General features: G+C 37.9%; 1 protein-coding gene, 1 non-coding gene and 1 pseudogene across 2 annotated transcripts in view; 2 read left to right on the plus strand and 1 right to left on the minus strand.

The window, feature by feature from the left end:
* The window catches only part of TAOK1 (TAO kinase 1), a 140,072-nt gene that overhangs the window by 82,880 nt on the left and 33,706 nt on the right, over positions 1–23,486 (minus strand). The window lies entirely within an intron of this gene.
* On the plus strand, positions 16,144–21,888 carry LOC115282761 (annotated as a pseudogene).
* Positions 17,916–18,017, plus strand: LOC115283081. Its single transcript, XR_003904901.1, has one exon. It is a non-coding gene; the product is annotated as a U6 spliceosomal RNA (small nuclear RNA).

The following is a 23,486-nucleotide window of genomic DNA, read 5'->3' on the forward strand; positions in this document are numbered from 1 at the left end:
AGTGTTTTCATTTCCTCTGGGTAAATATCCAGAATAACTGGATCATATGGTATTTCTGGGTTTAATTTTTTTAAAGAACCTCCACACTTTTCCATAGTGATTGCACCAGTTTACAATCCCACCAACTGCACAAGACTTTCTTTTTCTCCACGTGCTCACCAACACTTGGTATTTCTGGTCTTCATTTTTACTTTTTTTAATTTTTAAGTAATTTCTACACCCAGTGTAGAGCTCAAACTTACAATCTCAAAATCAAACGTCGCACGCTCCACCAACTGGGCCAGTCAGGTGCCCCAATTTCTTGTCTTTTTGATGCTAGCTATTCTGACAGGTGTGAGGTGATATCTCATTATAGTTTTGATTTGCATATCCCTGATGATGAGTGACGCTGGGCATCTTTTCATGTGTCTATTGACATCAGTATATAGGTCTAGTTCTCTGCCCATTTTTAAATCAGATTATTTGAGATTTTTTTTGTATTGTGTTGTAGAAGTTCTTTATATATTCTGGATATTAATCTGATAAGAGAAAGTTTTAGTGATTTGGATCGAAGATCAAAACAGCAACAACATCCCCTTAAGCAAATGCCTAATCCAGAGCAAGGCCCTAACTCTCTTCAATTGTATAGTCTGAGAGTTGAGGCAGCTGCAGAAGAAAAGTCTGAAGCAAGCAGAAGTTGGTTCATGATGTTTAAGGAAAGAAGACATCTCCATAACATAAAAGTACTAGGTGAAGCAGCAACTACTGATGTAGATGCTGCAGCAAGTTATTCAGAAGATGGAGCTAAGATAATAAAGGTGGCTACACTAAAAACAACAGATTTTCAATGTCAACTAAACAGTCTTATATTGGAAGATACGACTTCGAGGACTTTCATACCTAGAGAGGAGAAGTCAATGCCTGGCTTCAAAGCTTCAAAAGACACGCTAACTCTCTTGTCAGGGGCTATTGAAGCTACTGACTATAGGTTGAGGCAATGTGCATGGACTGTTCAGAAAATCCTAATGCCTTTAAGAAATATGCTAAATCTACTCTGCCTGTCGTCTATAAATGCAACAAAGCCTGGATGACAGCAGATCTGTTTACAACATGGTTTACTGAGTATTTTTTGCCCACTGTTGGCCCATTGAGACCTATTGTTCAGGGGGAAAAAAAAAGGGAAGATTCCTTTCAAATATTACTGCTCATGGACAATGCATCTGGTCACCCAAATACATGGAGATGTACAATGACATTAATGTTGTTTTCATATCTGCCAATACAACATCCATTCTGCAGCCCCATGGACCAAAGAGTAATTTCAACTTTTAAGTCTTATGATTTAAAAATACAATTTGAGGGGCACCTGGGTGGCTCAGGTGGTGGAGCATGTGACTCTTGATCAAGGGGCTGCAGCTTCCAGCCTATACTGGATGTAGAGATTAAAAATAAAAATTTGGGGCACCTGGGTGGCTCAGTTGGTTAAGCGTCTGACTCTTAATTTGGATCAGGTCACGATCTCACAGTTCCTGAGTTCAAACCCCCACATGGGGCTCTGTGCTGACAGTGTGGAGCCTGCTTGGGATTTTCTCTCTCTCTCTCTCTCTCTCTCTCTCTCTCTCTCCCCCTAGCCTGCTTGTGCTTTCTCTCTCTCAAAATAAATAAATAAAAATTTAAATGTTTTATTAAAAAATAAAAATAAAATTTTTAGGGGTGACTGGGTGGCCCAGTCAGTTGTCTTTTTTTTTTTAATGTTTGTTTCTTTTTGAGAGACAGAGAAACAGAGCATGAGCAGAGACGTGGCAGAGAGAGAGAGGCAGACACAGAATCTAAAGCAGGCTCCAGGTTTCATGCTGTCAGCATAGGGCCCGATGCAGAGTTCAAACTCACAAACCATAAGATCATGACCTGAGCCAAAGTTGGACACTTAACCAATTAAGCCACCCAGGTGCTCGTAAGCATCTGATTCTTGATCTTAGCTTAGGTATGATGTCACAGTTCATGAGTTCGAACCCTGCGCTGGGCTCTGTGCTGGCAGTGCAGAGCCTGCTTGGAATTCTCTATCTCTCTCCCTTTCTCTCTGCCCGTCCCCAGCTTACTCTTGCTCTCAAAATATGTAAATAAACTTAAAAAAGAAATAAAATCTTTAATGAATAAATATACAATTTGCAAAGCTATAACTGCCATGGATAGGGCCTGATGGATCTAGGGAAAGTAAACAAACTTTCTGGAAAAGGATTCATCATTGTAGATGCCATTAAAAACATTTATGATCCATGGGAAAAGGTCAAAATATCAACATTAACAAGAAACTGGAAGAAGTAGATTCTCAATTCTCATGAATGACTCTGAGGTGTTCAAGGGTTCAGTGAAGGAAGTAAGGGCAGATGTGATGAAAACAGCAAGAGATTTAAAATTTGAAGTGGAGCCTAAAGATATAATTAAGTCACTACAATCACATGATAAAATTTTAATGGATGAGGAGTTGCTTTCTTATGGCTGAACAAAGAAAGTAGTTCTTGAGATGGAAATCTACTCCTATGGAAGATGCCTGAAGACTGTTGAAATGACAACAAAGGATTTAAAATATTCCAGAGATTTAGCTGAAAAAGGAGTAGCAGGGTTTGACAAGACAGACTCTAATTTTGAAAATTTTCTACTCTGGGTAAAATGCTTTCAAACAGCACTGCATACAACAAAGAAATGTTTGTGAAAAAGAGAGTCCATCAATGTTGCAAACTTCATTGTCTTAGTTTAAGAAAATGTCACAGTTCCTCTAACCTTCAGCAACCACCACCCTGATCAGTCAGCAGCCATCAACAAAGAGGCAAAACCCTCGACTAGCAAAAAGATTACAATTTACTGAAAGCTCAAAGAATGATTAGCATATTTTAGCAATAAAGTATTTTTAAATTAAGGTATGTACATTTTAAAGACATAATGCTATTGCAGTATGTAGGAGACTATACTATAGTGTAAACATAACTTTCATATACACAAAGAAGCCAATTCATTTGACTCATTTTATTTCAATACTCACTTCATTGTGGTGATCTGAACCAAGCCCACAATATCTCTGAGGTCTGAGTGTATAAATGTTAGTACTATTAAAGGAAATTAGACTAAAATAATCAAATCATTTCAAATGTATCTTATGATACATACAAATTTTCTTGTACACAAAAAACTTTCTTTGGAAAGATACTTGGAAACTGGTAACACTGGTAGCCAACATCTAAGTACGGAACTCAAGAGTCTGAAACACAAAAATGAAGAGACTTTTCACTATTTTGCATTTTTTGAATGGTGAATGTTTTACCTATTGAAAAACAAATGTTCCTCAAAAAATTAACAAAAGAACTCTCCTATGACCCAGCAATACCACTGCTAGGGATTTACCCAAGGGATACAGAAGTGCTGATGTAGAGGGACACATGTACCACATGTTCATAACAACACTTTCAACAATAGCCAAATCATGGAAAGAGCCTAAATGTCCATCAACTGATGAATGGATCAAGAAGATGTGGTTTATATACACAATGGAATACTACATGGCAATGAGAAAGAATGAAATATGGCCATTTGTAGCAACATGGATGGAACCTGAGGGTGTCATGCTAACTGAAATAAGTCAGGCAGAGGAGGACAGATACCATGTTTTCATTCATATGTGCAACAGGAGAAACTTAACAGAGGACCATGGGGGAGGGGGAGGGGAAAAAATAGTCGGGGAGAGGAAGGGAGGCAAACCATGCGAGACATCTGAATAGTGAGAACAAACTGAAGGCTGATGAGGGAGGGGGACAGGGGAAGGGGAGTGATGGGCATGGAGGAGGGCACTTGTTGGGATGAGCACTGGGTGTTATATGGAAACCAACTTGACAATAAAGTATAAAAGAAAAAAAAAGAAGAAAAAAAATAAATAATCTTTCAAAATGTTAAAAATTAAAGTAAGAGGGGTGCCTGGGTGGCTCAGTTGGTTAAGTGGCCAACTACGGCTCAAGTCATAATCTTGCAGTTTGTGGACTGAGCCCCGCATTGAACTCCGTACTGACAGTTCAGAGCTTGGAGTCTGCTTCCGATTCTGTCTCCCTCTCTCTCTGCCCCTCCCGTACTCCTGCTTTGTCTCTCTCTCAAGATTGAATAAATATTTTTTTAAAAATTTTAAAGAAAGGTTAAAGTAAGAAAAATTCATTTTCTGGCCATAGCATTTACATGAAACTTAGTTCCAAATAAAGTTTAAGATTTTCAAGGCGTCTGAATGGTTTACTCGGTTAAGCGTCCAACTTCAGCTCAGGTCATGATCTAGCAGTTCATGGGTTCAAGCCCCGCTTTGGGCTCTGTGCTGACAGCTCAGAGCCTGGAGCCTGCAACCTGTCTTCGGATTCTGTATCTCCCCCTCTCTCTGACCCTCCCCTGCTAATGCTGTCTGTCTGTCTCTGTCTCTCGCTCTCTCTCTCTCAAAAAAGAAATAAGACATTAAAAAAAAAAGTTTAAGATTTTCATAATTTGCAATTTTCCACAAGTACTCACCTCTCTAATATTCCCTTATCCCCATCAACTGAGATTCTGAGAAACAGTAAAACAACTGTATGATTCAACCATCAAGAATTATTTACAATACTTGTTAAGAATCTAAATGCTGACTGATAAGACAAGAAAGAGCCTCTCTTTCCAGTTGTTTCCCAATAATAAGATCCTATGGCACCTCTACTTCTTCATTCTTTCATTGTTTAATAATGCAATCACTATTAAAGAAGGGCAAAGCAAGCTACAGCACAGTGTTACAAGATTCTTTTTTTTTTTTGTAATATTTTATTTTTAAGTAATCTCTACATCCGATGTGGGGGCTGAATTTACAAGCCCAAGATCAAGAGCTGTATGATCTACGAACTAAGCAAGCCAGACACCAATACAAAATTCTTTTAATGTCTCTCTCACACATACACTTTCATTCCTTCAAGACGGGAAGGATATAGACTAAAATGTTAAATATTTTATAATTTAAAAAAATAATAATAAAATAAAATTTTGACAGCTGTCATATGTAAGTCCAAAAATGCAGACTTATTTTCTTACTTCTGCTTATCAGTAGCTTTTAGTTTATTCTACTTTCAATGAATGCAGTTTGTATGAATTTTTACAATGCAAATAAAAAACATTAGAATTTCAATGATTCTTCAAAGTCCTAGAAACTTAAATGCCAGGTAGGTATGATGAAGAAATTTAAGTTTTAGTATAACTCAAAATCTACAAGTGTTAACAACTTTGCAAAGGAGATTTATTTTCATTTAAATTTTTCAAAATGTCTTGCATACACTGAAACACATTTTTTTTCTTTCTTTGAGACAGAAAAAGAGTGTGCATTGAGGAAGATGGGGAGATGTGGGGCTCGATCCCACAACCCTGGGATCATGATCTGAACTGAAATCAAGAGGAAGATGCTCAACTGACTGAGCCACCCAGGTGACCCTGAAAGATATTCTTCAAAAAAACTTACTGGGTCAAAGATTTGGAGGGAAGAAAAACGACTACCAATCTATTTAGATATCTACATTTCCATATTAACAAATTTTAAAATCTCACAAAGATGATTAATAATCTGTCAAAATGGAAATTAGTTGAAAAACAATTGCATTCTTCAAAATATCATGAAAGACCAAAAAGACCAGGGAAATGTTCTAGAAGTTAAAGAAAACTAAAGACATATGACAAATAAATGCAATGTAGGTCACCAATTGCGGGGGGAGGGCGGGAATCCATCCCTAAAAGACATTATTGTGACAAACTAGAATAACCTGAATATGGATTATATATTTGATAAGAGTACTATACTGTTAAAATTCCTAACTGTGGCACTTCTATTGTGTTTAATGAGACAATGTCCTTATTCTCACACAACACATACTTAAGTATTTATAATCATGTCTGCAATGAACTCAAATAGTTCAGGGGAATCAAGTAAATGTCTATGTAACTCAGCAATAGTTATAGGTTATATATGTTAACAACTGGTGAGTGTTCATAAGTAGTACATTGGATATTCATTGTATAATTCTAGCAACTTTCCAATCAATCTTATATTTCTCAAAATAAAAAAGTTAGGAGATGGGGGCAACGCAGCTGGGGCACCTCTAAGGGATAGAGACTACTACTATCACACTAGAGCTGCCCACTCTAGAGGATTCAAAAGTTCAGGAGGTGAAAATGTCAGTTCTGCGCTTAAAGCTGCAGCCCATCTCTATGGACCTTAGTGGGATAAGCCCAACAAAGACTTCATGCTCCAGGGACAACCAACTGGCTGGCTCAGGCAGTAGAGCATGCCACTGCTGATCTCAGGGTTGTAAATATGAGCCTCAGGGTGGCCGTAGAGATTACTTAAAATCTTAGGGGTGCCTGGGTGGATCAGTAAGTTAAGCATCTGACTCATTTCAGCTTAGGTCATTATCTCATGGCCCTTGAGTTCAAATCTTGCACTGGGCTATGCACTGACAGTGTAGAGCCTGCTTGGAATTCTCGCTCTCCTTCTTTCTCTGCTCCTTCCCCACTTGTGCTCTGTCTCTCAAAATAAATACAACTTAAAAAGAAAATTTTTAAAGGGTCACCTGGGTGGCTCAGTCGGTTAAGCATCCACTCTTGATTTCGACTCAGGTCCGGATCTCACTGTCCTGAGATCAAGCTCTACACAGGGCTCTGTGCGGACTGTGGAGCCAGCTTAAGATTCTCTCTGGCTGTGCCCCTCCCTGCTCGCAAGCTCTCTCAAATCCAAAAATAATTAAAAAAAAAATCTTTTAAAAAAAGTTCAAGCCCTGCTGCTTGAAGAGAAAGGTTGGCAATGGGGTTTAAACCACAATTTGTCAACAAGTGTGCTCTGGATTTCTTTGGGCAGATGAAGTTTCCTGTGTGGAGTATTTACCGGATAACAGAACTGCATTAATGATGCTAGCCTACAGTTATTTCTTCACTGTTGCAAACAGCATGCAGAATTTGATCAGAGGGTGTTAAACCGTAAGGACACAAGTCTAAACCAAACAGACTCCATGATAGGCTTTAAGTTTCCCCTCTGATCTAGAAGGCCAAGGTTTCAGTTCCCTGAAACTAACAGGCAGTTACACATTGCCTAGAGCAAAAGAGACCACCTTCACAACACCCAATCAGAGAAGGCCAGCTACCACTCTCCACATTCCTAAGGGTGAGGCCTGCAGATGGGAACTTTAGATAGGACCCTGTTACCTAATGTTAAAGTTAACCCAACAGTCACTAAACAAGACCCTAGGCTCGCCCTGTAATTGGCTGATTTTAAAGGTACTCTAAATGTTGTAATTGGATCCCGCCAAAAGTAACGAACACTCTGGACAATGTGTATGGTTAAAGTTACTGCCAATGATGTTATGCTATGATTGGACCCCTGTACCTGTGTCACAATTTCCTGTAACTCCCCCTTCGCAAAACTCATAAAAGCCCTACCCCGCCTTTGTTCGGGGCTCTCAGCATGGATCCACTGCGTTGGTGAGCTCGAGCTTATAAGCCCATAATAATAATAAAGCCCTTTGCTTTTGCATGCGTGACTCGGTCTCCCTGGCGGTCTCTGGTTTTGAGGCATGATAATGAAATCTTGGGCATAACAAAACAAACTGGACTGGGTGAAACCCCGCCTGGCAGAGCTGTCAAAAGTCACTAAAGCAAAAAGAGACTGACCCTTACTAGAGAATCTGTCACTCAAGATCAAGACCAGAGGCCACTCCTGAGATAGAAGATTTTAAGCTTGCCAAACAGGGGAGCCGCCCTTTTTTCTGAACCACTGAAAGATGGGTCCACCAACTACACTCAGTCATGAGCCCAGACAGCAACATATGTAAACTCTCAGACACTTTGAATCAAACAATAAAAGTGTTCTTTTGGGGATCAGAAACGTTAACAAAAAAAAGTTAATTCATGTGATTTGGCAGTTATTCTATATTATTTCCCAACCATTAACATTTTTAAAGGAAAAAAAATAACATTTTAAAAATTAAAAGTTGGAGTAAAGGGAAAACTAGAAACAACCTAAAAGTACAACAGTTTAAAATAATAACTAAAGGCATGCCTGGGTGGCTCAGTTGATTAAGCATCCAAGACCAAGATCTCACAGTTCATGAGTTTGAGTGGCTCACTGAGCTCTGCACTGACAGGCAGAACCTGCTTGGGATTCTCTCTCTATCCCTGTCTCTCTGCCTCTTTCCCTGCTTGTGCTCACTCTCTCTCTCTCAAAATAAATAAATGAACTTAAATAAAATAACAGCTAAACCTCACGGAAAAAGTAGGAAAACCACAAGAGAATAGACAGAATGAGAAAGTGTTACTTCTAATTATAATTTAGATAGTGATAATTTTATTCATTAGTTTCAAACTTCAAGGCAGAAAGGTAGGAAAACCAGTTTGACACTGGCATAACCCTAATAATAAGGAAAAACAGCAAAACAAGAAAAATCCAACCAATTTTACTTTGATTTCACATAAAAGTATTCCAATAGAATATTCAATAAATAAAACTGGAACAATGTTCAAATTGGGGATTGCTAATAGGAATGCTGTCACTATCCTCTCAATACCCCTCCCCATACCGATGATAAAAAGACATTACTAATCCACCAGAGCATTCTTCAAGGTCTACATGCAACTGCACAGTACTTAACAGCATTCCCTCATTTCATTAGAACTGAAGTAGAATGCAAAGCCTATTTCCAATTTCCAAGTTTTCTACTTCAGAAAAGCTAGGTTAGAATCCCTATACCTTATACATCATATGCCAAAATTAACCAAAGGTAGACTGATGACTTCAAAAGAAACAAAAACTAGAGGGGCACCTGGGTGGCTCAGTCAGTTAAGTGGCCTACTCTTGATTTCGGCTCAGGTCATGATCTCATAGTTGTGAGATTAAGCTCAGCACAAACAGTTCTGAAGGGGAAGGGTTTGGTGATGAGTGGGTGTGGAGCCTGTTTAAGAGTCTCTTTCTCCTAGGGCACGTGGGTGGCTTTCTAGACTGAAGAATCTTTTCACATTCTTTTATTTGCTCTACTGAGAGCCAAACTCTATTTACATTCTTTTTTATTACCAGCTATTCAAGAGATAACAACTATGATAAAGCTCTGGAAAAGTATCAGCTATGTTATTAGGGACAAAATAATGGACAACTCATTTATTTATTACTCAGAAAATTTAAAGGTACCTTAAAACTATGTATTTGGCATCCCTACTTTAATACTTCAAAGGCACTTCTAACTCAACATAGTCTAATGACTCAAACTAATCATTCTGTGTCCTGTATAAAGCAGTGAACCAACTTAATGTATTCAATTCCGCAGTTTAGAAACCTAAGAGTTATTTTTTGACAACTCCCTTTCCTTCACTCATAACCCAATCCATCATCACATCTTGTAGATTTGCCCTCCTAAATCTTTCTCAAATTGACCCACTTTCCTACATCTCCACAATCTCCTCCTTATTCCACCCAGGCTACTACTTTATCTCACTTGGGTTGCCTTACTATAACAACTTCCTAAATAGTGCCACTGCATCCACTCTTGGCCCTTCTCCAATCCATTTAGTCTACTACAACCAGAATAACCTTTCAAAATGAAAATGTGATGTCATTCGATCCTTTACACTGTATTTCAGTTGGAACAAAAATCATTAACATTAAAGCAATTACATTATCTGGTACTACCCTATCTCTTTAGCCTCAACCCCTGTGCTCTGATGACACAGACCTCTCAGTTTGTCATGCTCCTTTTACCACAGAGCCTTGAACTCACAGTAACTAATAACACGGGTTCCAGAATTATACATTCTAAGTTCCAAAACTGGATCTGACAACATACTAACTCTTGGCAGTTAACTTACTGGGCAAGCAATTTAATCTCTCTGGCCTCAAATTTCCCAACTCTATAATAGGGGAAAGGATAACACCTAGGTCATTTTGTTAGGATTAAATGAATTTTGCAGAGAGAACATAGTGCTCATACCAGTAAGCACTTCAAGCCAAATTCCTCTACTTTTATTTTTAATGTTTATTTATTTTGAGAGAAAGAACTACATGTGTATGGGAGAGGGGCAGAGAGCGAGGGAGAGAGAGAATCCCAAGCAGGCTCTGTGCTGTCAGCATGAACCATGATATCATGAACCTGAGATGAAATCAAGATTCTGACACTTTACCGAGTCACCCAGGTACCCTTTTTCTTTCTTGTTGTTTATTTTTATTTACTTAAATTTTTTATTTTAATTCCAGTATGGTTAACATACAGTGTTATATCAGTTGCAGGTAAAAAATTCCATACATTACTGGGTGCTTATCATGAGAAGTATACTTCTTAATCCCCATCCCCTATTTTACCCCCCCCCCCACAACCTCCCCTCTGGTAACCAACAGTTTGTTCTCTATAGTTAAGAGTCTGTTTCTTGATTTGTGTTTCTCTCGCTTTTTTTCCCTTTGCTTATTTTTCCTTAAATTGCACACATGAATGAATTCATGCTAGTTGTCTTTCTCTGACTTACTTAGCATTATACTCTCCAGGTCCAACCAGATTGTCGTAAATGGCAAGATTTTATTCCTTTTCACAGCTGAGTAATATTCTACTGTGTGTGTGTGTGTGTGTGTGTGTGTGTGTGTGTGTGTGTAAAAAACACCTCTTTTTTATTCATTCATCTATTAATGAACATATAAGCTGCTTCCACAATTTGGCTACTATAAATAATGCTGCAATGGAGGCATTTGTCAGTTAAGCATCCAACTTTGGCTCAGGTCATGACCTCACTGATTATGAGTTCAAGCCCTGCATCAGACTCTGTGTTGCCAGTGCAAAGTGTACTTGGGATTCTCACTTTGTCCTCTGTCCCTCCTTTACTCATGCCTGCTCTCTCAAAATATATAAACTTTTTAAAAATAGTAATAATATGTAAATAATGCTGCAATAAACTTAGGAGTGCACTTATCCCTTTGAATTGGTGTTTTTGAATTTGGGGGGCAAATACTCAGTGTTGCGATTAATGGATCATAGGGTATGTCTATTTTTTTTAAGTTTTATTTAAGTAATTTCTATGCCCATCATAGAGCCTGAATTCACGACTCTGAGATCATGAGTCACGTACTCTTCCAACTGAGCCATCCAGGCACCCCTACTTTTAACTCTTTGAGATACCTGTGTACTATTTTCCATAGCTGCTGCACCAGTTTGCATTCCCACCAACAGTGCACCAAGGTTCCTTTTCTTTCACATCCTTGACAAAACCTGTTGTCTTTTTTATTTTATCTGTTCTGACAGGTGTGAGGTGCTATCTCATTGTGTTCTGATTTGCATTTCCCTGATGATAAGTGATGTTGAGCATCTTTTTATGTGTCTGTTGACCATCTACATGTCTTCTTTGGAGAAATGTCTGTTCATGTCTTCTGCGCATTCTTTTTTTTTTTTTTAATGCTTTATTCCGAACATCAAACTCCAAACTCACGACCCTGAGATCAAGAGCCGCATGCTCTACCAACTGAGCCAATCAGGCACCCCTCTTCCACCTATTTTTGAATTGCATTATTTGGTTTGGGGGAACTGAGTTGTATCAGTTCTTTATACATTTTTGGATACTAACTCTTTATCAGGTATGTCATATGCAAATATCTTTTCCCATTCAATAGGCTGCCTTTTAGTTTTGTTGTTTCCTTCACTGTGCAGAAGCTTTTTATTTTGATGTTATCTAAACTCCTCTACTTTGTTCAATCTCTGGTTATCATCTCCACTGGGAAACTTTTCCCACAGTAATTCTTCCAGGACCAATTACGCAATTAACTAGTTTTGTGTGTGTGTGTGTGTGTGTGTGTGTGTGTGTCTGTGAGATGCTTCCAAAAGGTTTGCACTGACTCACTGTTCTAAATTATGATCTCACCCTACTACTGAGTTCCTTAAAGGCAGAAGCTATCTTACTAATCTTTGAATCTGATGCATTTAACACAATGTCTCTCATAGATAGCAGGCATTCAAAAAATTTAAGAGTGAATACAGAAATCAGGTAAATAATGAAAAATACGGTTTTAATACAAGAATTGTAATAGTAAATAAAAACTGTTTATGTACAATTATATTTTTTCAAAGTGTGGTCCACAGCCACCTGCATAAAAACTGCCTAGTATCTTTTTTAAATGACTACTCGTGGGCCCCTCATACAACCTATATATCAATAATTTTTCATAAATTTTTTTTGGCAAACCAAAGGTTGAGAATTGTTGGATTAGAATAAATAATGAATCTCACACAATTACTAAATGTAAATTTAAGAAAATGAATATTACAATAGTCAAAAATTATAATTTAAGGTCCTTAAAAGTAATGAAGTCATTTAATAGAACCTACTTTTGAATCAAAGTCTATTATTTGTAAGCCAAGACTATTGGTAGATTGTGCTCAACATTTCTAAAAAGGAGAATCCAAGGGATAAAATACAACTGTCTTAAGATTATTTCCAATAGGATATTCTTCTTAACCTAGTATGGAAATGAAAAGGGGCAACAATTTAAAATATAAACAATTTAACCTTTTTCAAATTATACCCAAACCTAAGAAGCACTAATAAGCAACAAAAAATGAACTTCTTATATTACAATAAAACCTTCGTTTAAGAGTATAATTCATTCTGGAAACATGCTTTTAATCCAAATCACTTATGTTTATCAAAGCAAATTTCCCCATAAGAAATAATGGAAACTCAGATGATTCGTCCCACAACCCAAAAATGTTCATATAAAAACGATCTCAATACTGCAGTATAATATAAAATAATAAAGAAAATATGAAATGTAAAGAAAAATAAATTAAACAACCTGCACTTATATTTGAAAACCTTCATGGCTGGTGTGAGGTAGACCAGAGAGAGAAGGGTTACCATGTAGGACGATTTTCACTATCACTAATGGAATCACTGCTATCTGTTGGCTCAATGGAATCTTTTTCTGTAATGGAGGCCATTGTATAGACTCACATAGATGTTGATATAGTACAGGTTTAAGAAATTCTTATTATACACTGTATTTAGCATAACTGGCAATAAGGCAACAGAGGAAAGGGTCTATATCTGCAGGCAGACTGACATAAAATGAAGCAAAGCATTCCTAAGCTCACTCCTGTATGGAAAGGCAAAGGACTGTCCATAGGTGCTTTGAAGTCATAGAAAATACACTAGTGCCAGGTATGGACACCTTCCAAAGTTCTGAAAAATTACTGATTTCTGCCAAACACTGTAGCCTGAGACCAAGCATCCAACTATGGGAGATAATCACCCACAATCCTACAGCAAGAGACAGGGAGAGATGGGGAAGAGAGAGAAGAAACACTGGTTCCGTTGTGATCATGTGACATTTGGCATCATGTACTGCTCGAACTGGAAGATATCACTCGTTTATCAAAATTTATGAGAAATGTTTGCTTGTCTTTCAGAACACTCGCAGAACATGTTAATGGTAATCCAAAGTCTTACTGTATTTAGGATATATCTGTTCTCAATTATCTTCATCATAAATTCTACTATATCAAGATCCACTTTAAGTTAAATTTCTAAGCTTTCTGTCCTCCCTAATATTCTCAAAAGGAACAGTTTAATAATACAAATGTTTTAGGACTTTTCTTTCAATCATTACATAACTAAATAGAGAATCTGTTAACTAATACTTGCTGAGAAGACGAGTCAAAGCACAAACTCTGTCTTTTGTCATTTTTTGTTCCAATAGAAGAAAAAGCTCTTGTGAGTTTCCCCAAATCTCAATAAATAGTTTTGCTTTAATACTAAAGTTACAAGATAAAAACTGATTTTTTTTTTTACTGTCAACAAGATCTGGTTACTGATTAGATCTTAAAATCTCAAAATAAAAACTGAGTATACTGTATAACAGATATAAACAGACTTGGAACACAAAAGGTACCTCAGATATTCTTTAAGTCAATATTTACATTATGAAGGAAGGCCTGAAGAGTTCAGTGGTTGCCTAAGGTCATAGTAACAGAAATGGAATTAAAAATCTAAATTTAGGGTGATTGCTTCGGCAGCACATATACTAAAAATCTAAATTTAGGGGCGCCTGGGTGGCTCAGTTGGTTAGGTGTCTGACTTTGGCTCAGGCCATGATCTCACGGTTCGTGGGTTCGAGTCCCACGTCGGGCTCTGTACTGACAGCTAGTTCAGAGCCTGGAGGCTGTTTCAGATTCTGTGTCTCCCTCTCTCTCTGACCCTCCCCTGCTCATGCTGTCTCTGTCTCTCAAAAATAAATAAAAAACAAGGAGAAAAAAAATAAAAAATAAATAAAAAAATCTAAATGTACTAAATGCATGGTAGTAACCTGAATTGGATTCTGGAAAAGGGAAAAGGACATCAGTGGGAAAATCTGAATAAATCTGAATAAAGTCAATAATTTAGTTAATAGTTTTGTTTCAATATTAACTTTGTAGTTTTGACAAACAGACCACTGTTATTTGAAATGTTATTAGAGGAAGCTGGGTGAAAGGTACATGAGACCTGGACTAGCTGTAATTTTTCTGTAAGTCTTAAATTATAAAATAAATATAAAAGGCTTACTTTAAAACTGATTTTTTAAAGTTTATTTACTTTGAGAGAGAGCATGCACACAAGGAAGGGAGGGGCAAAGAGAGAGGGAAAGAGAGATTCCCAAGCAGGCTTCACACAAAGCCTGACTCAGGGCTAGACCCAATTAACCTTGAGACCATGACCTGAACCAAAATCAAGAGCTGGAAGCTCAACTGACTGAGCAACCCCAAAAACCCTATATCTAAAACTAACTTCTGATCCAGAAAGCTTCCCTTCTGTTTGTATAAAATTCCCTAAACAGAAAGGTATTAGATTCTAATATTATGTATTCAGAGGAAACAATACAGAGCACCTCCCAACCAAATCCAGTCAAAAGAAATCCCCCGTTTTTCTGCTTAACCATGAATTCTTTTTATATTCTACGCATTTTTGCTTATTTTATTGAATTCTCACAACTGTCCTAAAATAATTATAAACCCAAAAACATTTATTTAATCTTGAGAAAGAGAGAGAGAGAGACAGACAGACAGACAGACATACAAAGCAGGAGAGGGGGAGGGACAGAGAGAGAGAGGGAGACACAGAATTGGAAGCAGGCTGTAGGCTCTGAGCTGTCAGCACCGAGTCCGATGTAGTACTCGAACCCACAAACTGTGAGATCATGACCTGAGCCGAAGATGGCAGCTTAACCAACTGAGCCACACAGGTGCTCCTTGTTACTAAATTTTAAAACTTCTACCTTTACAGTGTTTTTCAAATCCAAACCCTCACTGCCAATGACAAAGCCACCACCTTTTTTTTTTTTAGGTCTCTGTCACCCTTTGTCTATTCTAGAGAGAAAAGCCTCCCAAACAAGCATTCTAATCTCCAGGCCTTTCCCCCTTAATCCATTATGACATATACCCATAGTTGTTTACCGGCCTTCCAGAACCTATACCCACATTTTAGTAAAGGTACTAATTTCCTTCTGGGAAATTACTCTCCTCTGCTTAGACAAGACTATGTATAAATATGCCTAGTTCTGGAGCACCTGGCTGGCTCGGTCAGTGGAATGTGCGATTCTTGAGGTTGTGAGTTCAACCCCATGCTGGGTGTAGCAATTACTTAAAAAAATAAACTCTAAGAGAAATAAAAATCAATAAATATGCCTACTTCTGCCCTGACAGATGACTGGACATGAACCAACCTAAACCAACTCCACTCTCTGTTTTCAGGGATCCAGAATCTTTTTTTTTTAATTGCTTTTTATTTTATTTTTGAGAGACAGAGAGAGACAGCTGGAGCAGGGGAGGGTCAGAGAGAGAGGGAGACACAGAATCCGAAACAGGCTCCAGGCTCTGAGCTAGCTGTCAGCACAGAGCCCGACGCGGGGCTCAAACCCACGAACCGTGAGATCTGACCTGAGCCGAAGCCGGATGCTTAACCGACTGAGCCACCCAGGCGCCCTTCAGGGATCCAGAATCTTGAGCAAAATCTTGAGCGGGGGAGAAATGGATGGCACTAATTTATTCTGGTGCCTCCTGTTTAGACTGTCAACTCATTCCTGATATCAAGACTCCAAGAACTGCCCCAGACTGGCTCCTCAGCCTTCCTTTTACGTCTATGAGCAATTTAGTAGGTATTACAACAAGTTTCATTTCACCTTAAGATACTTACCGCCACTTTTCTGCTTTCAAAGACCATAATGAATATGGCACCCTTGATTCACTTATCTCTAAAGCACCTTAAAAGTATAATTCAATTATCCTGCTCAAAAACGTTAAATGAACCCACAAATTCCCATTATTATAATCTGCTCCAGGGTGACTTTTCAGGGTTCTCCCAATTTGGGTCCAGTTGATACTTGTGAATTTATTTCTCACTAATGACATCACGTATATTAGGGCTATTTTCTTCATTTGGAATGCTATCAACACCATCTCTGTCTATAAATCTTATCCACCCTTCCAAATATACTTCAATTATTACATTCTATGTAAGTTCTTTATCAATTCTACTAACACAATAAGATACTAGAGAAAAGTCCTCATGCCACTTTGTACCTGTATTTATTACATATTCTATATTCACTTCTTACTACTACTGTATGGATTATATTCTTCCACTGACCCCACTAATTCTTCCAAAAGGCAAAAGAGTGGAAATATGTGAAATATGTGCTGACACAATGCAGTTAATAACATCACCAGGGACACCTGGCTGCTGCAATCAGAGGAGCACACAACACTTAGTCTCACAGCCGTGAGTTTGAGCCCATGTTAGATGTAGAAATTACTTAAATAAATAAAACTTAAAAAAAAGAATGTAATATTGGCTATTCATATTATGACAAAATTTAAGCCAATCAAACATTTTTGAAACTTGGTATATGCAAATTTAGGATCAACTTCTGCTTCTGAGCAATGATAGAATAATTGGGACAGAATTTATATTCCTGTCATAAGATCTGAAAAACTGAAAAATATAAAATTCCTTTTTAGATACTGAACAAGAGGCAATACATGACCACAATCTCTGCAAGAAATGTAACAAGTTCTATGGTTACTGGCTTTCTACCTAGAAACACTTTCCAGAATGCAGTACAGGCAAAGGGATTCCAAGAAAAGCACAAGCAGTCCTGAGCTAAGAAGACAAATACCAGGGGCACCTCAGTGGCTCAATTGGTTAAGCATCTGGCTCTTAGTTTTGGCACAGTCATGCATGACCTCATGGTTCGGGAGTTCAGGCCCCACACTGGGCTCAGTTCTGACAGTGTGGAGCCTGCTTGGGATTCTCTCTCTCCTTCTCTGTCTCTCTGCCCCTCTTTCTTACACTCTTTCACTCTCTCAAAAGAAATAAACTTTAAAATTATTTTTTAAAAAAGACATTTCAGAGTTTAGGAAGGTCAAGTCAACTGAAATACAGAGAAAGTGGACTTTCTGGAGAAAGAATTTCAGAACTGTTTAGGGGATGCCTTCCAGTATCTCTAGCTGAATATAAAGTTGCACATGCACAGGATGAAACTCCATAAGGCGAGGCAAAGAACAACTATTGGGGAGCTAAACTCTCCAAGGTCACACAGGCTAGAAGATGGTCTCAGCTTCAACTCAATCACAACCTTAGAGATTTTAGAGAACTCAGCAGAGTCCCCAAAAGAGTCATAACTTACCAGTAAGAGCTAAATGAGCTCTATCTAGCATAAAGACTACTCTAAATTTACCTTAACAAAAAAGCTTAAAAACATCCCTGAAGGGATTAAGCTGATCCATGAGCAAATGCCTATTAAAACAAAGTGTAATGTTCTTTAAAGATAAGCAAAAAAATTCAGCATAAAAAAAAAATAGGGGACACATACTAAACTCAATCAAAAATTAAAAAGACATACCAAAAACAGCTGACTTCAGCAGTACATATACTAAAATTAGAATGACACAGAGAAGATTAGCATGGCTCTGTGCAAGGATGATATGCTGATTTGTGAAGCAGTCCATATTTTTAAAAAAAGGAAACCTTTAGGGGCACCTGGCTGGCTCAGTCAGTGGAGCATGTGACTCTTGATCTTGGGGCTGTAAATTCAAGCTCCACATTGGGTGTAAAGCTTACTTAAAAATAAAATATTTTAGGGAAGCCTGGGTGGCTGAGTTGGTTGAGCGTCCAACTCTTTTTATTTAAAAATTTTTTTTTTTATTTTTGAAAGACAGAGCGTGAACAGGGGAGGGGCAGGGCAAGAAAGAGACACAGAATTTGAAGCAGGTTCCAGGCTCCAGGCTCCAAGCTAGCAATCTGCACAGAGCCCGATGTGGGGTTCGAACCCACGAACCGCGAGATCATGACCTGAGCCAAAGTCAGACGCTCAAACGACTTAGCCACCCAGACGCCCCAAGCATCCAACTCTTGATTTCAGCTCAGGTCATGATCTCGTGGTTTGTGAGTTCAAGCCCCGTGACAGGCTCCATGCTGACTATGCAAAACCTACTTGGGATTCTCTGTTTCCCTGCTCTCTCTGCCCCACCCTCACCCTCCTTGCTCTCTCTCTCTCTCTCTCTCTCAAAATAAATAAACTTAAAAAATTAAAATAAAATAAAATCTTTCAAAAAAGAAAAAGACACAAAAAAAACCAAAGACCAAAAAAACAAGAAATGTCATCCATAACCAACAGAAAAATTGGTCAACAAAAACAGACCTCAGAATGAAAGAGAAATTAGCAAAAAAGAGCATTAGTTATTCTAAATATCTACAAGCATTTAAATAAAAATATATACGTAAAAACAGAAAAGAGAAAGGAAAAAAATGAAACGGAACAAAATGGAACTTCAAAAGATAATAAATACAATTCAGAAATGAAAAAATACACTAATGGGATTAATACGATATAGGACACTGAAGAAAACACACAAAGTTTTATAAGATCTATTAATATGGAAACATGAAAATAAAAAACCATATTACAGCACAATTAAAAAAGAAAAATGTGTAGGATCACAGTCACTGTGGAACAATATTATATGGTCTAAAATATATGCAACTGGAGTACCACATAAAATGAAAAAAAATTATTAGAAGAAATAATAACCAAAAATTTCTTAATTGTGATGGAAACATTAGCCCACGGATTCAAGAAACTCAATAAACACCTCCAGGATAACCTCGAATCAAGATGAAGGTACATTATAGACAACTTACTGAAAAACCAATATAAAGTCTTAAGACTAGTCAGAGAAAAAAAGACATTTTCTACAGAGGAAAAAAATAAGAATGTAGAATTCACATCGTAAAACTGTCATGCCAAAAACACATTAGCACAGGGTGCCTGTGTGGCTAAGTCAGTTGGGCTTCCAATTTCAGCTCAGGTCAAGATCTCATAGTTCGTGGATTTAAGCCCTGCAACGGGCTCTCTGCTGTCAGCATGGCACCTACTTCAGATCCTCTGACCCCCTTTCTCTCTGCTAGTGTGCACACTCTCTCCCTCAAAAAATAAACTAACATTAAAAATATATATGCCACAATCCTAAATGCATATGCACCTGATAAAACCTCAAAATACATGAAGAACTACTTATAAAACTTTAAAAAGACAAATGAGGGAAAATGGTGATGGGCATAGAGAAGGGCACTTGTTGGGATGACCACTGGCTGTTATATGGAAACCAACTTAACAATAAACTATAAAAAAAGAGAGAGAGAGAGAAATGAGGGGCACCTGGCTCAGTTGGCTGACTGTCCGACTTTGGCTCAAGTCATTATCTCATGGTTTGTGGGCTCGAGCTCCGCATCAGGCTCTGTGCTGACAGCATGGATGGAGGCTGCTTGGGATTCTGTACCTCCCTTTCTCTTTGCCCCTCCCCTGCTCATACTCTGTCTCTGTCTCTCAAAGGAAATAAATGTTTTTTAAAAATTTTTTAAATTAAGAAAATAAAAAGACAAATGAATAATTATAGTTAACATTTCAAAATTACTCTCTATATAATTGAGCAAACAAGTACTGAAAATCAATAAGGATACAGAAAGTTAACACAAATAATTTGACCTAATTCACATTTATAAAGCTCCATCTAACAAAGAATACACATTCTTCTCAAGTGTTTATGTAACATTAACAAACCAGACGTACACTCAGCCATAAAACAAGTCAAAACAAGGCGCCTTGTTGGATTAGTCAGTGAAGTTTGCAGCTCTTGACCTTGGAGTTGAGTTTGAGCCCCAAGTTAGGTGTAGAGATTACTTAAAAAAACAAAATATTTTTTTAAAAAAAGTCTCAACAGGGGCACCCGGGTGGCTTAGTTGGTTAAGTGTCTGACTTCAGCTCAGGTCATGATCTCACGATCCTTGAGTTCAAGTGCCACATCAGGCTCTGTGCCAACAGCTCAGAGCTTGGAGCCTGCTTTGGATCCTGTGTTTATCTCTCTCTTTGACCCTTCCCCACTTGTGCTCTGTCTCCCTCTCTCTCAAAAATAAAATAAAAACATTAAAAAAATTCAAGGGAAAAAAGTTTCAACAAATACAAAAGAATTAAATTCATACAAAGTGTATTCTCTGACCACACAGAGTTAGAAACTAAATCAGGAATATTCCTAAATATTTGGAAATTAAACAACACAATTCTAAATAACATATAGTGAGGGTACTGGAGCCATTGCCACCGAGTCTGGATCCAATGCTATACATGTGCATGCCTACCTGGCCTAACAAGTACCCTTAATTACTTTTGGTTCTAAATCCAGCATGGAAACTCTCCAGAATCAGCTTGAGAAGGAAGAAAGGAAGGAAGGAAGTTCGGCCATACCCCCAAGAAAATTAGTTTTTTGGGGTTGGTGCTGTTGGCATGGCCTATGCCATCAGTCTCTTTTCCTTTTTTTTTCTATTTTAGAGAGAGCGATAGAACTTGTGAACTCTATCTAGGGGTACAGAGGGAAAGAGAGAGAGAAATCTTAAGCAGACTCCACTCTCAGCATGGAGCCCCCCGAGAGTTTAACCTACTGAGCCACTCAGGCGTCCTGCCATCAGTCTCTTAATGAAGGACTTGGAAAATGAACTTGCTCTTACTGATATTATGAAAGATAAACTGAAGGGACAGATGATGGATCTCCAACATGGCAGCCTTTTCCTTAGAACACCAAAAACTGCCTCTGGTAAAGACTATAACATGACTGCAATATCCTAGCTCGTTATTATCACAGCTGGAGCATATCAGCAAGAGTGTGTCCAGCGTAGTGAACATATTTAAATTCATCATTTCTAATTATTGTAAAATACAGCCTAAACTACAAGTTGCTTGTTTCCAATCCAGTGGATATCTTGACATTTGTGCCTTGAAAGATAAGCACCTTTCTCAAACACTGTGTTAGTGGAAGTGGTTGTTGCAATCTGGATTCAGCCCAGTTCTGTTACCTGGGGAAAGCCTGGCAGGTCACCCATTAAGCTGTCATGGATGAATCCTTGGTGAGCAGGGGGAAAATGTCACTGGTGTCTCCCAGAAGAATCTGCACCCTGACAGAGACACTGAGGCACGTAAGGAACAGTGGAAAGAGGCTCAGAAATGGATGGCTGACAGTGCCTAGAAGATGATCAAACTGAAAGACTACACATTCTGTGTAGATTTGGCAGAAAGTAGAAAAAAGAATCTTAGGTGGGTGCATTCAATTTCCACCATGATTAAGGTTTCTATGGAATAAAAGATAATGTCTTCCTCTGTTCCTTGCATCTTGAGACAGAATGGAATATCGGATGTTGTGAAGGTGAATCTGACTCCTGAGGAAGAGGCCTATTTGAAGAGAGTACAGATACACTTCAGGAGCCAAGAAAACTGTAGTTTTAAGGTTTTTTTACTGTTGTACCACTTCACTGTTTAGGCTAAAAAAAATTTTTAGTTGGAGGTTATATATATTGTCATTATCTGTTACTCTAGTAATATTAAAATAATCTAGAAAAAATATCAGTTTCCTAAAGTTACAAATAGGAATACGTCACAAAACCCTGCAGCCATACCCTGATGTTGGATGATACCGGTCTTGTGCACTCCTAAATTGGTTAATGTAAAATAATTCTACTACCCCAGAGGCACCACTGCCAATGCTGCATACGCTGCAGCTGTTCTTCAAACCAAATACATATTTACTGTGTGCAATATAATTCCTGGTTCCCTCGTGGCTTATCCAACTGTTTTTTCTAGTCAACCACGTTCTGGGATCTAATGTATAAATTCAATATTGCATGTATTATGTTCCAAAAGATCTTGTATATTATATATATCAGAATGGTATACATCGCCATACTGTTAAAAAAAAAAATCTACATGTAAACAATGCAACCAACTATCCAAGTGTCATACCAATGAAAATACTACATAAACTTTGAACAGTGAAAAATAAAAACATGTGGTAGGTCAAAGAGAAGCATATAGGAAAATTAGAAAATATTTTTAATTGAAAAAAGCAGAAACAGGATTATCAAACTTTGTGGTTCAAAACTAAACAAGCACTTAAAAGGGAAATTTTATAACATTAAATCCTTGCATTAGAAAACAAGAAAGATTTGGGGCATCTGGGTGGCTCACTCGGTTAAGTGTCCGACTTCAGCTCAGGTCATGATCTCATAGTTTGTGGGTTCGACCCCACGTCGGGCTCTGTGCTGACAGCTCAGAACCTGGAGCCTGCTTCAGATTGTGTACCTCCCTCTCTCTCTGACCCTCCCCTGCTCCCGCTGTCTCTCTCTGTCTCTCAAAAATAAATTAAAAAAACAGAAAAAAATTAAAAAAAAAAACAAGAAAGATTTGAAGTCATAGCATAAGCTTTCAGCTTAAGAAATAGAAATAAACAAAACAAAAAAACAAAAACAAAAGCAAATTAAACACAATAAAAGCAGAAGGAGGAAACAATAAAGAGTAAAACCCAATGAAATTGAAAACAAAACCAAGAGAAAAATCAATTTTACCAAAATCCAGTTCTTTGAAAAGATAAATCTCAATCCAGAAAGAGAGAAAGGATACAAATTACTAGTATCAAGAATTAAAAAGCACTAGAGACACTATAGACAGGGGCTCCTGGGTGGCTTAGTCAGTTAAGTATCAGACTCTTGATCATAGCTCAGGTCATGATCTCATGGTTCCTGAGTTCAAACCCCACATCGGGCTTTCTGCTTCAGATCCTCCATCCGCCCCCAGCCCCACCCCTCACCAGCTCACACGCGCTCTCTCTCTCAAAAATTAACTTTATATAAATAAAATTGTAAGAGAATATTATGAATAATTTTTATCAGTTAATTTGATAAACAATCAAAGTTAAGAATAAACAACATAAAAAACTGAGTTTTTTTTTTTAGTTTACTTTTTTAGTAATCTCTATACAAAATATGGGGCTTGAACTCACGACCCCCAAGATCAAGAGTCACATGCTCTTTGGACTGAGCCAGCCTGGCACCCCTAACTATGTTTTTTTTTTTTAATTGCAGTTTTTAAATGTTTATTTATT

This window comes from Suricata suricatta, chromosome 17 (genome assembly GCF_006229205.1).
Source record: "Suricata suricatta isolate VVHF042 chromosome 17, meerkat_22Aug2017_6uvM2_HiC, whole genome shotgun sequence".
NCBI classification, from domain to species: domain Eukaryota; kingdom Metazoa; phylum Chordata; class Mammalia; order Carnivora; family Herpestidae; genus Suricata; species Suricata suricatta.